The sequence below is a fragment of the Heteronotia binoei genome, chromosome 3 (assembly GCF_032191835.1).
Source record: "Heteronotia binoei isolate CCM8104 ecotype False Entrance Well chromosome 3, APGP_CSIRO_Hbin_v1, whole genome shotgun sequence".
In the NCBI taxonomy this organism is placed as follows: domain Eukaryota; kingdom Metazoa; phylum Chordata; class Lepidosauria; order Squamata; family Gekkonidae; genus Heteronotia; species Heteronotia binoei.
The window spans coordinates 31,196,478-31,211,070 of record NC_083225.1 but is presented as its reverse complement, the minus strand read 5'-3'; the positions used below and the strand labels follow the sequence as shown (position 1 = coordinate 31,211,070).

Genomic DNA, 14,593 nt, shown 5'->3' with positions numbered 1-14,593 from the left:
TTCTCTGCTGGATGTGCTATTTTCCCCACTATTGGAAACAATGGTGGGATTGGGGCACCCTCTTTTGTTATCCCTAGAATTGAACTTTTTTGAGACTTGAGGTTCTTTTGGAGAGAGGCTCCATCAGCTACACTGCAAATCTGGTTCCTCTACCTCAAACCCTCTGCCCCACAGGCCCCTGAATATACCATAGAAGAGATTTGCCATTAACTACAATGGCTCCATAAGGTATAATGAAGCCAAAGAGATTCAGAAATCCCAAATATTTCCCGAATAGGGTATCCATACAAATCTTTATATTCAGGAATACTGGGATATGCCAAATATATTTGGATCAGAGAATCCTGAATTTGAATAATAATGATCTTTTTTCCCCTTTGTACACACCCCTAATCGCCGGTTAAATTGATGAAGAACAACGTGCCTTAAAAATCCTGTAACTAGGATTATTTTCTTCTTACATCAGAAGCCATTTTTAAAAAGTGGACCTCATTTCTAAAAGATCTGTAGCGCAAGCTGGGAGGTTCAATCGTCTGCATCTTTTAAAAAATGCCATGGGCACCGACCATTTAAATAAATATTAACATCAATTATTCCAGTAAGCTTCTTGGGGGGGAAATGGATTGGTTGTTCAGTATTAATTCACTGAGTGTTTGCTACGGGTCTGCGGAGAGCTTGCTGATTACTGCTGCTCCTTCTTTTGTTTCTTGCTACTAATAGTTTCATAACGCACACACACAATCAGATGGGTTTTTAAGGTTCCCATTTTTAACATTGTAAGCAATCGCTATGGTTGTTCCAGAGAGATATAAGCCCACAGAAGGGTGTTAGTTAAGCAATCATGAATAAAAAGGTAGGTGGTCCATGAAACAATTTCGATAGTAAATTGCCCACACTATGAAAACATTCAGGAGACTTTTCTTTTTTCTAATGGAAACAATCAACACAGTGGGCTTCTTCAGATTTCGACCAGGACAAAGGATTTTAAGAGGAGGTTTACACTTGCTTCCCATAACACAAATACAGGGAGGGAAAGTGGATATCTTTTGTCACTCCTGTGTGTATAATTAGTGTCTTGCAGCCCAAGTCATCTTCCCAAGGGATCACTTCCCCAGCCCTGTATCTGTACCTGTAATAGCAGTGAGAGAAAGAAATGTGAGCTTGGATACACCACACAATTCACATGAGTGCAAGGATTTTTGTTAGAACTGCCAAGCCCCAGGCAGGTGAAGTGGGGAGGAGGCAGTGGCAGCAGTGACTGCAACCGCTCTTTTGGCAGTATTCCTTCCCACTGCTGCTGCCCTGGCCCTCACCCCACACTGATACTGATCATGCCAGAGGGCCAGCATAGGAGCCATGAGCCTCTGGCACTATTTTACCTAGCAGTCAGCTGATTGGCAGGGGACACTTTAAATCACTCGAGAAGCTGCAGGACTCCACCACCCCTTCCCAGCCATTGAAATGGTATGAAAGGGAGGGAGAAGGAAGCTGGGGAGAGCAACCCTCAAGGCAAACAAGGGATGTGCCTAGAGCATGGGGAAGGGGGAGGGCCATGCTTGTATATGATTCCTCCTATGGGTAGCATACTGAAGTCTGACAGGTGTGGCGGCTACACAGGTCCTAGGTTCAGTTCTGTGTTTCCTTCACCTTCCATGGTCGCTTTCTTTTAGCTTTGGAATCCGTGCTAAAGGCAATTGCTCACACATTACAATACAATGTTACTTTGCGGCTTGCACGAATAACATTGTATTGTAATGTGTGAGGGCATAGGAGGGATCATATACAAGCGTGGTACTGTCTACATCTTTCAAGCAAAGGAGAACCGAGACAGTGGACTATAAAGTACTACCTTACAAGAGTGATGTGAAATAATAAATAGGACTGAAAACCGGAGGATTCTCTTATAAATATAGAGCATTTGTGGATGATATTGTGTTTATAACTGAGAATCCGATACAAGTGATACCTTTGTTGCTAGCTAAGATAAAAGAATACGGAGAAATGGCAGGACTTTATATAAATAAAGAAAAATCGAAATTTCTATGTAAAAATATGCAACTAAATAAACAGAAAGAATTGCAGAGTTTGACGGAATGTGAAGTTACCTCTAAAGTTAAATATTTATGTTTAGAAATAACAATGGAGAATATTGATTTGTACAAAAATAATTATGAAAAGTTATGGCGTAAGATGGACAAAGACATGGTGAAATGGAATAGACTTAATCTGTCTTTGTTGGGTAGGATTGCTGCAATTAAGATGAACATTTTGCCAAGAATAATGTATTTGTTTCAAACTATTCTGATTGTGAAAGATAATAAACAATTTAATAAATGGCAAAGGAAGATCTCAGAATCTGTATGGGCTGGGGAAAAAACCAAGGATCAAGTTGAAAATTTTAACAGCTGCTAAAGAGAGGGGAGGATTTCAGCTTCCAGATTTAAGATTATATCATGATGGAGTTTGTTTGGCATGGATAAAGGATTGGGTGATGTTGTTAAATAAAAAACTTTTATTGCTAGAAGCTCATGGAAACAAATTCGGCTGGCATGCTTATATGTACTAGGGGAAAAAAAGATGGATGTTTTTTTTTTTTCTCACCATTATATACATGGCTTTGTTCGAAGGCTGGGCCCTTGACGGGCGAGGAGGCAGAGAAAGGGACGTGGGTCATGGGGCTTGGCCGGATAGCCCCCCCCATACCAGTTTTGTGGAAGTGCCTGGGGTGGGCGGATTGGGGATCGTGGTTCCCCCCCATTGATAAGTTTACAGGGGGGTTGTTGTGGGATTGCCACCCCCCCTCCACCCACCACTATTTTAGGGCGGTTCAGGGGCGGTTAGAGGCAGGCCTAGGCAACCCCCGGGTCCCCTTGGGGAAGGGGGCTGCCATATAGGCGGGTTGGTGTGCCATTTGCCGCAGAACAGGGACTGGAGTGACTCCCAAGAAGGGTCAGGGTCCCTTGAAGGGGAAGCAGCCCGCCAGGCCCACAAGGAAGCGGGGCCAGCAACCCAGCCCCTCAGGGGAAGTGAATCAGGAGGCCCAGTTAAAGCAGGCCATTATGAGAAGGGCACCGGGCAACGGGACAGTCATCCAGTCTGACTTTTGAGAAGGAGGTTCTGGCCCGTCTTTCTGCGTTACAGGGTGGAGCTGTTGGTGCGGACATGAGGCAGGAATCGGACCAGGAGGATGGCACTGATACAGGAGAGTTGCCCGGCGGGGAGCCCGTGGCACAAGGAGCAGTGGAGGAAGTCGAGCAGCCGTCTTCATCTGTGGCAGTGGCGGTCACCCCCTCGGGAGAGGTTGGTAAGCCCCCCTTGCAACACCAGCCTCAGATGTGGCCTTAAGGTCCTTGGGGCCACTCACAATTGACGGTGCCCCCAAGTACATCAGGTGGGGCAGTGGTAATGCCAGGGCAGTCTGGGCCTTTGGAACATCAGTGTCTGTCAGGGCCGTCATGGGCATGGGGTGCTCCTTTTTGTATCGCCGCAAGGCCAGAGTTGTGCAGGTTCCGCTACACAGGGTTCTTTGCAAGCAGCCACTTCGGCAGTTTTGCAAAGTGCCTCTGCTTCACAGACAGCACCAGGGGTGCTGCTGTGGGGGGGTGGGCAGCAACAGTTGCCACAACATGGGGGGTGGCCGGGTTATCTGTGGGGTATGTGGAGCTACCCCTCAAATCCTTACAGGTCCATACCTTTTCAAATGCTTCTGTATGGTGACACTGTACTGCCATTGGGTGATCACCTTGCAGTGGCTACACGGGATAAGATTTTGAGGGCTGAATACGTGGACGTCTTCAGTCTTCTCTTTAGAGAACTGGAAAAGAAGGATAAAGAGAACCTAGACGACAAGGAGAAGGAAAAGCTAAAGCGGAGAAAGGTAGACAGGACCTGGGCCAATTAGCTGCCAGGCTTCTTGATCTACGCAGGGGTTATAGCAAGGCCGCAGCCTTTTCGGGTGGCAGTGCTTTTTCAGTATTGCAACATAGTGTACCGCGTATATACTGATTTTGTTGGCGTGGCTTGGTTGCAATATGACGAGGCTTTCAGGATAAGGGCCGCAGTCAACCCAGGGCTTCCTTGGGATCAGATTAATCAGCAGCTCTGGCTGCAGTTGATGTCCCCAGCGAAGCCTAATACAGGTGATAAGGCTGATAGTGGCCATCTGGTACATAAGCAACAGATTGGTGTAGGTTCCCACAGTGCGGTGGGCCAGTCGGTTCAACCCCAGCTGTTATGTTGGGAATTCACATCCAAGGGAGTGTGTTCCAGAAAGGTCTGTAAATTTAAGCATGAGTGCCCGCTATGTGGGGGGGTCACACGCCTTTTCAGCCTGCAGTAAATCTAAAACCAAGGCTGGTGCCAAACGCCCCGGCGGGGGGGAGCAACCAGCAAGCACCTGGAAAAGGGACCCAGTCCCATACGACTGAAGATACTTAAGCAGTTGCTGGCAGCTGATAGGGCCTATTTACTGGAAGGCTTTACCTATGGTTTTCGGATTCCGTACCAGGGACCTAGAGTATCTTGTTTGGCTCCTAACCTCCATTCAGTAATAGGGATGAACATAGCCATAGCCAAGGAGTGTGCGGAGGAGGGGATCCTTGGCCCCTTTGAGGCTCCGCCAGTACCCACTTTACGGGTATCTCCCTTGGGGTGGTGCCTAAAAAAACACCAGGGGAATACCATTTGATATATCACTTCTCTTACCCCAGGGATGGATCAGTGAACGATTCCATTCCAGACGTTCCCTGTTTGGTCAGGTACACTTTATTTGACCAAGTGGTCAAAGTGGTTCGGGGTTGTGGTGTGGGGGCTGAAATGGCAAAATGCGACATTAAGTCTGCATTTCGCCTTTTGCCAGTACACCCAGAGGACTTTGCTTTGCTGGGCTTTACCTTTGAGGGAAAGTATTATATGGACAGGGCCCTACCCATGGGATGCTCGGTGTCCTGTGCTGCTTTTGAGCGGTTCAGTTCCTTTATGGAATGGGCACTTCGGGCCAGGTCGGGGTTAAGTGATACTGTTCACTATCTGGATGACTACCTTTTCATTGTCCCTGCGGGGTCTGATCAATGTGCCAGGTTATTGCGGTGATTCGAGGGTCTGGCTCAGGAGCTCGGGGTGTCATTGGCACATGAAAAGACAGAGGTTCCCAGCTCAGTGCTTACGTTTTTAGGCATTGAGCTGGATACCATGCAGCAAGCTTCACGGCTGCCTGCGGATAAAGTGGGGGGTCTTAGAGTTCGATTAGCTTCTCTTAAGAAGCAGCACAAGGTGTTACTGCTTGCGCTTCAGCAGTTGGTGGGGCATCTCAACTTTGCGTGCAAAGTTGTAGCTCCAGGGAGGGCCTTCTTGAGGCGCTATGTGATGCCATGGGGCCCCTGCGTTTCCCTCACCATAGAGTTCAACTGACAACAGGTATGCAGAGGGACCTAGAGGTGTGGGAGAAATTTTTGGAATCCTTCAATGGAATTTCATTTTGGCGGGATGACTTAAAGATTGAAGCGGACCTCCAGGTATCTTGGGATGTGGCGGGCACCACCATATTTGGAGTATATTTTCGGGGACACTGGTGCGCGGAGCAGTGGCCCACAGCATGGTTGGCCAGTGGGCTCCGTCGTGACCTCACCTTTTTGGAGTTCTTTCCCATTGTAGTAGCCGTTTAGCTTTGGGGGGAGCAGCTGGCCAACCATACGGTCCATTTCTGGTGTGATAACATGGCTGTTGTACATGTTATCAACTCTTTGTCATCCAAATCAGCATTGGTTATGAATTTGGTGCAAGCATTTACATTGTGATATCTTCAGTTGAACATTCTATTTCTTGCAAGGCATGTTCCGGGAGTGTGTAATGGGGTATGGTGTTCCAAAATGGACCAGCATCAGAGGGGCACAGCCAATACAATCAGCCAATGTGTATTGCCAGAGTTGTGCCCAGTCAAGGCCCTGGAGCAGTATATACCACTCAGGGGGGAGGGTGATGGCCCCTTGTTTCATCTTAGTGAGGGTTCCTCACTTACAAAATATCAATTTTGTGTGGTGACACGTAAGGCACTGACAGAGTTGGGGTTAGGGGGTGTCAAATTTGGAACACATTCGTTTCAAATTGGAGCCGCATCCACGGCAGCAGCAATGAGCTACACTGCCCCCCCCCCCACTATACAGAGGATGGACCGGTGGTGGTCAGCAGCCTACAAATCATATGTGCGCCCGTTCGTCTTTCAGTGAGTGCGTGGGGGAAGGTTTGCAGTTTTGTTGCCTGTTGGCATGTATTTTCCGGGTTGTGACTTTATTCTGTTTTTCAGGTGCTGTGGCTCGTAGGGAGAGGCGTCGGATCCTCATCTGTGGGCACAGTATGGTGTTCTAGGGGCCCACCAGGCCAGGAGATTGCCAGTTGGCACCCAGCTGGGTCTCAGCAAGTGGGCAACAGTTGAGTGGCTGGGTCACTGTGGCCTGCATTGGCCGGGGATCATGCCACTGTTGTTCCGTGGGAGGAGGGGGCCTCCTCTGCACATCCTGGTTATCCACTTGGGTGGTAATGACCTTGGATTTATGAAAGGGAAGGCCCTTTCATTGCAGGTGCAGGAGGATCTGCAGGTCATTAAGTGGATATGGCCAGGAGTTCTTTTGGTGTGATTGGCAATTTTGCCATGTAGGGTCTGGCGGTCCACCCTGTACCCCGGGGGGATAGAATGTGCCAGATGCAAGGCCAGTCGGGCCTTACAGAAGGCCATGGAAGGGGGCTTAGGTTTATTCCTTCCCCATACAGCCATATGGGTCAAGAATGCCGACTTGTATAGGCCAGATGGGGTTCATTTATCAGAATTGGGCAACCGGGCCTTTTTGGACAAGCTAAGGCAGGGGCTGCGGTCGGCTCTGGGGCCGTCCAGTGGGCGCTAATGCCTAAGCAGAGACTTGGCATTGGCGGTGGCAGGATGAGATATGGGCTACAATGTTTTCAGGGGAGCACCTATGGCTCAGCACCAGTTGGTGCAGGTGGTCTGTATGAACTGCAGATGGGCTTTACGGCTCAATGCTGGGAGTGCAGATCATGACAAAGCCTTACCAGGGCGGATCTTTCCAGAGGAATTGATGCTGGCCTAGGTGGAGGTGGAGTTTGGGCCTGGCCGCTCAGCACCAGCCAGAATATATGGGGCTCGTGCTGGGGGCAGGGTGGCTCACCCTTCCAGGACAAGGTGGGGTCCTGAGGTTGACCCGAGGGCTTGTCCTGTAAGGCCTATACCCCTTGCCATTCTAGTTCGTTCAAGTTATGTTCAATAAAGCGGCCCGGTTTTATCCAACATACTGTGTCAGCCTCTTCATTTCGACTGGGGGGGGGCAATAGGGAGCATCTAGCCTTCTGTGCATCTGTGATTCTTTTTCAAAGCACTAGCTTTGGATAACTCTTCTACAACTCCTGTTAGAAATTTAGCAATGGCTCAAAGAATATCAAACTTTTACAGTGCTGAGAGAAGGGATTTTTGTTTGTTTGTTTGTCTTTTAATCCTGGGCAATAGGGTGAATTCTATCTGCAGGTTTTTCTCCATTACATCAATGTTAGTCATGTAGTTTTAAAATTTTTACATGATGCTGTCCTCCATTCATGTGTAACATGTAAACAGAGAAGAGGAGGAGGAGAAGATTAGATTAGATTTACACCCAGCCCTTCACTCAAAGTTTCAGAGTGGTTTACAATCACCTTTCCTTCCCCTCTCCCCAACAGACAACCTGTGAGGTAGGGAGGTAGGTGGGGCTAAGAGAGCTCTTTTGTGAAGGTGAGAGAGCATCTCGTCAAGAGCTGTGACTGACCCAAGGTCATTCAGCAGGTGCATGTGGAGGGGTGGGGAATCAAACCCGGTTCTCTCTGATTGGAGTCTGTGCGCTTAGCCACTACACCAAACTGGCTCTCTGAGTAGAACTTGTGTTTCCGCCAAAACACTGGGAGAAATATCTTTCCTGGCATGGTCTTGTTGGGACAATCTGTTTCACATGTCTGGAAAGGATTATTGTTTTCGAAGGAAAGGAACTGCACCTTTTGCTCCCTTCCGCCATGTTTTCACAGTGACTTGCCTTGGTGTTGTTACTGATAGCAACAAAATTAAGATTTTAAAATGTTTTTGGTTAGGTAAGTTTTGTATCATTGCTATCACATTGCATCGATGCAAGGAGCAACCCCCCCCCCCCGCCCCTGTTCTCCTGATTACTGTTTGAAAAGTTCCTGAATTACTCTCACCTATTCCCCCAAGCACCAGGAGGCCAATTAGTCTTTTCAAGGTAGATGACCCCAGTGGGATAACCAGTACTTTCCAGTAATTAGCATTACTAAGATATTCGAATATTGCACTCCTCTGGAGCAGCATTATCAAAAACACATTTTTTAAAAAAGGATAATATTGTACTATTCTTGAGCAGCATTATGAATGCACCAAAAATAAAAAGGTGAGTGGAGAATCATGATGTTAGCATGACAACAGAAGTGGGGAGAGATGCAGTCTGTAAGTATCTTGTGTGGCAGGAACTCCTTTGCATAATAGGCTACACCCCCCTTCCCGATGTAGCCAATCCTCTAAGAGCTTACAGGGCTCTTCTTACAGGGCCTACTGTAACCTCTTGGAGGATTGGCTACATCAGAGGTGTGTGGCCTAATATGCAATGGCGTTCCTGCTACAAAAAAAAAAAAAGTCCTGCTGCGTGAAAGGAAAACCATGGCTAACAAATGTGATAAATTGTGCTGGGTGGAATCTAAGTTGCAAGTGCAGATTAAACAGCAATCATACCTGCAGCAAGACCACCATGGAAAACCAACCTCATGTGAAATCAGCCCATGCAACTCATATATGGCTAGTACTTGGGGAACACATCACATCACCAATCCGAAATGTTGGAAAGTGCCATATTTAGGCTATGCCTCAATTAAAGGGGAAAGGGAAGGATCAATCTAGTCAGGCCCTGAAAGCTTAAGACTCTAATGTCACAGTGTCCGCCATCAGAAGAAGTCATTTCCTCCAGGAGAACTGAGCTCTGGAGTCATTTCCTCCAGGAGAACTGAGCTCTGAAGATCAGTTGTAATTCAATTATCTATGTGAAAGGCAGGGCTTTTTTTGAAGCAGGAACCCTTTGCATATTAGGCTACACCCCCCCTGATATAATATAAAACCCTTGTGAAAGGTAAAGGAGCAGAGCAGAGTGGAACACTGGCAATACTGCTTTTCTACCCACTGTTATATAGAGTTTGCACAAGGCGAAGGACAGGTCTGTAGGGATAACCGACTGCTATATCGTCTGTGTCTCTTTCCTCCTTTGCAAATTGTTTCACCCATAGATTATAGGGCAACTTTGAGAAGTATTGGTCAGTTAGAGAAAGAGGAGCCTGGGTACTAACTGTGGGGTCTTAATCAGTGGTCAGGAGATGAGAAAAAGTGGCAGTAGGCACTAAGTTATCCACTAAGCAAACTTTGGGAACTTCTTCCAGCATGAGGCAGGGCTTTTTTGTAGTAGGAAATCCTTTGCATATTAGGCCACGCCCCCTTGAGGTAGCCAATCCAAGGCAGAAGCATTTGAAGGTAGATGCTTTTGGTGATGTCAGGCGTGCGTGACATATGCAAATGAGTTGTACTAATGAGCTCCATCTTTATTTCTATAAAATGACCTCTGGCTTCTAAGGAAATTTCAGGCTTGGTTTGAAGTAGACCCCACTGATATGACTTTTTGGTGGTCCGTGGCAGCCATAAAACTCTCTTCCAGCTCCACATTTCACATGAAACCATTTTTTTCCTGTTTGCTTTCTTCATCGTCTAACTTTCACACCCATACATAGCAATGGAGAATACTATGGCATGAATGATCCTCCAACGTAAGTGGTTCTTCCCTTGAGAGAAGAGCCATTTATGTAGGACATTTCCTTAGGCTGAGTGAAATTCCTCTAAATTTACTGCAGAATAACACCCTGTAGAAATAAAGCATAAAAAAGACAGGAACCAAAATAACCCAAATAACTATATTTTTTTAATTTCTACCTCAGAAGATTAAGATTTTCCCTTTTCTTTCTCGTCAGCAGGTAGGGCTGAGAATGTCTCATCTCTCTGTGATCAGGGGTATTGTTCAGTTAGACAATTACTTACAGCCTATATGTCACATTGTTTCATGTCCGCTTGCTTTTTCAGATAGCTTGAGCTTGAATTCCCCCTCTGAACTTTGATTCCCGGGGGAGAAGAATGTGCAGTGAACACATACTTTAAAGCACTTATCAAAGAAGTGCTGATTGAGAGAGAGGACAAGTTGCTGAGTCGTCCAGCAGAGAAAGTGAAAATAAATCCCTACCTTTGCAAGATCAAAGTTCAGCTCTTGCCATCAGCATCGGTTTCTTAATTTCTTGCCCTCTCTCATTTTTAATGGTCTATACAATATTTAAAGAAAGCTATGCTGTGTTCGATTTCTGCATTTTTTTTTTTTTTTTTACTTTTAGTGGAACTAGGAAGTCCTATGGGTTCTATACAATTATTCTGCCTGTCAGTATTTTATATAACCAGGGTTGCCAAGTCCAATTCAAGAAATATCTGGAGATTCTGTGGGTGGAGCCAGAAGCAAAGTTGTGACAAACATAATTGAACTCCAAAGGGAGTTCTGGCCATCACTGCAAACCTTTTAAATGCCTTCTTTCCATTGGAAATAATGAAGGCTAGGGGCACTTTCATTTGAGGCTCATAGAATTGGACCCCCAGTCCAATATTTTTGGAACTTGGAGGGTGTTTTGGGGAGAGGCATTGGATGCTATGCTGCAGCATTGGTGCCTCTACCTCAAAAACATACACACCCCAGAACCCCAGATACCCACGGTCCAGTTTTCATTTGTACATTTCATTCCTATGGGAATCAGTCTCCATAGGGAATAATGGACTGCCCAGCAGACATTTTCCTCACCCACTCTGCACTTTCTGATGACCCTGAAGCGGGGAGGGGGGCTCCAAACCAGGAGATTCCCTGCTCCCACCTGGGGATTGGCAACCCTGTATGTAGCAGGACTCTGTTGCATATTAGGCCACATACCCCTGAGCCTGCTTCGGCGGGGAGGGCAGGATATAAATCTAATTAACTAAACTAAATTATGTAGCCAATCCTCCAAGAGCTTACAGTAGGCCCTGTACTAAGAGCCCTATAAGCTCTTGGAGGATTGGCTACATCAGGGGGGCATAGCCTAATATGCAAAGGAGTTCTTGATACAAAAAAAGCCCTATAACTAAGATTTTCTTCCAGTGTTACACAAGAATGCCATTTAGGGAAGGAAGAGGGGCATCATGTGCCTATTCTGGCCTTTTCACAGCACAAAAATGATTCCAGAATATTTAAGCCAAAGCCTAAAATACCCCAGGAAATGCCAGAGAATACTATGCTACACCCCTTTCAGAAACTGAGGTGATTCTACAGTTAGTATTGCCAGCCTCCAGGTGAGGACTGGAGTTCTCCCAGAATTACAACCTCCAAACTACAGAAATCAATTTGTCTGAGGGAAATGGCAACTTTGGACTCTGTGTTATCACATCCTTTATGAGCTCCCTCCCCAAATTCCACCCTCCCTAACCTCTGCCTCCAAATCTCCAGGAATCTCCCAACCCAGAGTTGGCAACCCTATCTAGAGGAGGGAGGAGCTCTGGGGTGACACAATAATAATTTTGCAGGGTTGGAAGTGGCGTTTCTGTTCCCCCCCCCCCCCCCAGAGAGTGTCTAAGAAAGGTGAAAAAGAGAAAGAAACACGCACAAGAAGATAAAGAGGAGAATGAATAGAACGGTGGTGGATCCAAACGGGTAGCCGTGTTGGTCTGAAGCAATGTTACAAAGCTAGAGTCTGATAGCACCTTTAAGACCAGCAAAGTTTTATTCAGACTGTGCGCTTTCATGCACATGCACACTTTATCCAACAGGATGGAATCAGACCTGCTTGCCTCCCAGAACTGAATCTGAACTATAATAACCTTATTAACTTAGTCTGTTATATATATATATATAGGCAAGCAAGTCTGATTTCATCCTTGTTGGTCAAGGTTTATATCATGTGGACATATGAAGTTGCCTTATACTGAATCAGACCCTCAGTCCATCAAAGTCAGTATTGTCTACTCAGACTGGCAGCGGCTCTCCAGAGTCTCAAGCTGAGGTTTTTCACACCTATTTGCCTGGACCCTTTTTAGTTGGAGATACTGAGGATTGAACCTGGGACCTTCTGCTTACCAAGCAGATGCTCTTACCACTGAACCACCGTCCCTCCCCTCCTAAAGGCTCTATTAGACTTGAACATTGTAGAATGGTGGTGGAAAGTGCTGTCAGTTTGATTCCCCCCTCCTCCACTTGCACCTGCTGGAATGGCCTTGGGTGAGCCATAGCTATCATAGGAGTTGTCCTTGGAAGGGCAGCTGCTGTAAGAGCCCTCTCAGCCCCTCCCAACTCACAGGGTGTTTGTTGTGGGAGGGAGAAGATATAGGAGATTGTAAACCACTCTGAGTCTCTGATTCAGAGAGCAGGACGGGGTATAAATCTGCAGTCTTCTTCTTGGGCCATCCAGGTGGTCACAGCATGAATAAAATGCAGGTTTGAAAAGCTTTCTTGCTTTCTATTGGATAACAAAGACCAATAAAAAGGGGAACTTGGAGCTGATTGGATAAAACAAAACAAGTGAGTGAGGGGTTCTTTTCAGATGAAAGGTGAATTGCAGGTGGTAATTGGAAGCTGGAACATGGTGATAGGGCAGGGCAGGGAGAATACCTCAAAAGGAGATCTCTAACTTCCCTCAAAACACACAAAGTAAAATTTCCATGTAGAAAAGTTAGGCGTAATAGATCACAGTCAGTTAGCAAAATACATTTATCTTCTGTTTACATTTTTTTAAAAGTTGTCCTTTGTTGCTTAATATTTTACAACCTAAAAAAAGATGGAGGGAAACTGATCTGCAGTGCAAATTCTGCTAAAAAAAATGCTGTTTGGTGCATTATGCCCTTTAGCTACAATTGTTATTTGTTTTTACTTGTTAAATGGTAAAAAAGTTTTGCACAGTGTATTTCTACATGTACCTAATGCAAACATTATCCTAATCTTGTTGTTTTAAGTTTTGGAGTATAACTTTGTTGCTGTTGTTAATTTGATCTTCAAGGTGACTCATGTCAGGAACGCACAGATTAAAAGTCAAGGTTAATACAATATTGCAAAATGCTTCCAAACAAGTCAGTGCATTAGGGGATTTGTACTTTATTAATTAATTCCCTGTGTCTTGATAAAAGCGGTGGCATTGGAGCAGATAGATTTGCTGTCTTTTTAAACACCCTATTAATTACATCACTTCATTTTTTTCCAAAAATGTTTGCTCGGATCAGAACATAATATCGTATTCTGGATATGCTTTACATCCCCATAAAAAGTGACTTTCAGCCTTGTGTTCTTTCCCCCATTCTTTCCATTTCAGGCAATTGCTCCATAGCAAATCTAGCAGATACAAAGACCTTTCTGATTTTACAAGCCTAGCAATTGAATTTTTCATGAGTGCTTGCCAGACAAAATAGCCATGTGAAATTGCTAAAGTAGGTGCATGAAATACACACAGAAAATGAATTGTGATTGGCTCAGACCTTTGCTTTGGCAAATCAATTGGAGCCATTCCTTTGTTAGATTCATAAATTTCAAGGGGACTGTGACTATCTTTGGTGGTTTCAGATGAGGGAAAGGGAAACAATGGTTCCTCAAAACATGAAAAAATTGAGCTAAGGCAAGCCCCAGTTCAGTTTGGTTTAGCTTTATTTTAGTTTAACTTCAGAAATTTGCATGACATCCTTTCAGAGGAGCCATGCTAATCTTCTCTTTATTATTCCAATTTTAGTATCTGTGCTAGATCCAATCCCAAGGAACTTACTGTCTGTTGACAACTTGAAAGTACTAAGATGATATGCTTTTTTGTTGTTTGTTAAAAGAGGAGGATTTGACTATTAATTTAGTCATTGCAAAATTCTTCATGGTGGTGACTACATTGAAGGAAAATGATGATAGACAGACAGACAGACAGACAGACAGACAGACAGACAGACAGACAGACAGACAGACAGACAGACAGATAGATAGATAGATAGATAGATAGATAGATAGATAGATAGATAGATAGATAGATAGATAGATAGATAGATAGATAGATAGTAGAGTGAGTGAGTGAGTGAGTGAGTGAGTGAGTGAGTGAGTGAGTGAGTGAGTTAAGAATAAAACATAGAGATAATCATCAGGGGTAGAATTTTAGTGGGAGCTCCTTTGCATATTAGGCCACACACCCCTGATGTAGCCAATCCTCCAAGAGTTTACAGGGCTCTTAGTACAGGGCCTTCTTTAAAATCCTGGAGGATTGGCTACATCAGGGGTGTGTGGCCTAGGCTTCCCAAATCCCCCGCCTTGCCTGGGGACCCCCCATTTGGAGCCTTCTCCCCCCGCTAGCCAAAAATCTGGAAAGCGGGGGGGGGGAATGGAGGCCCTTCCCACCCAGCCCCGATCTTAGCAGCTTCTCCTTGCCCTGCCCTTCCCACCCAGCCCAATCGCAGCAGCCTTTCTTCAGTTTTCCCAGGCTGCTTCCA

At 45.6% G+C, this 14,593-nt stretch overlaps 1 non-coding gene across 1 annotated transcript; it reads right to left on the bottom strand.

The window, feature by feature from the left end:
- Window positions 1–13,774: 13,774 nt before the first annotated feature.
- LOC132569203 (U6 spliceosomal RNA) lies at window positions 13,775–13,879 on the bottom strand. The gene has a single exon (XR_009555246.1). It is a non-coding gene; the product is annotated as a U6 spliceosomal RNA (small nuclear RNA).
- Between the last annotated feature and the right edge of the window lie 714 nt (window positions 13,880–14,593).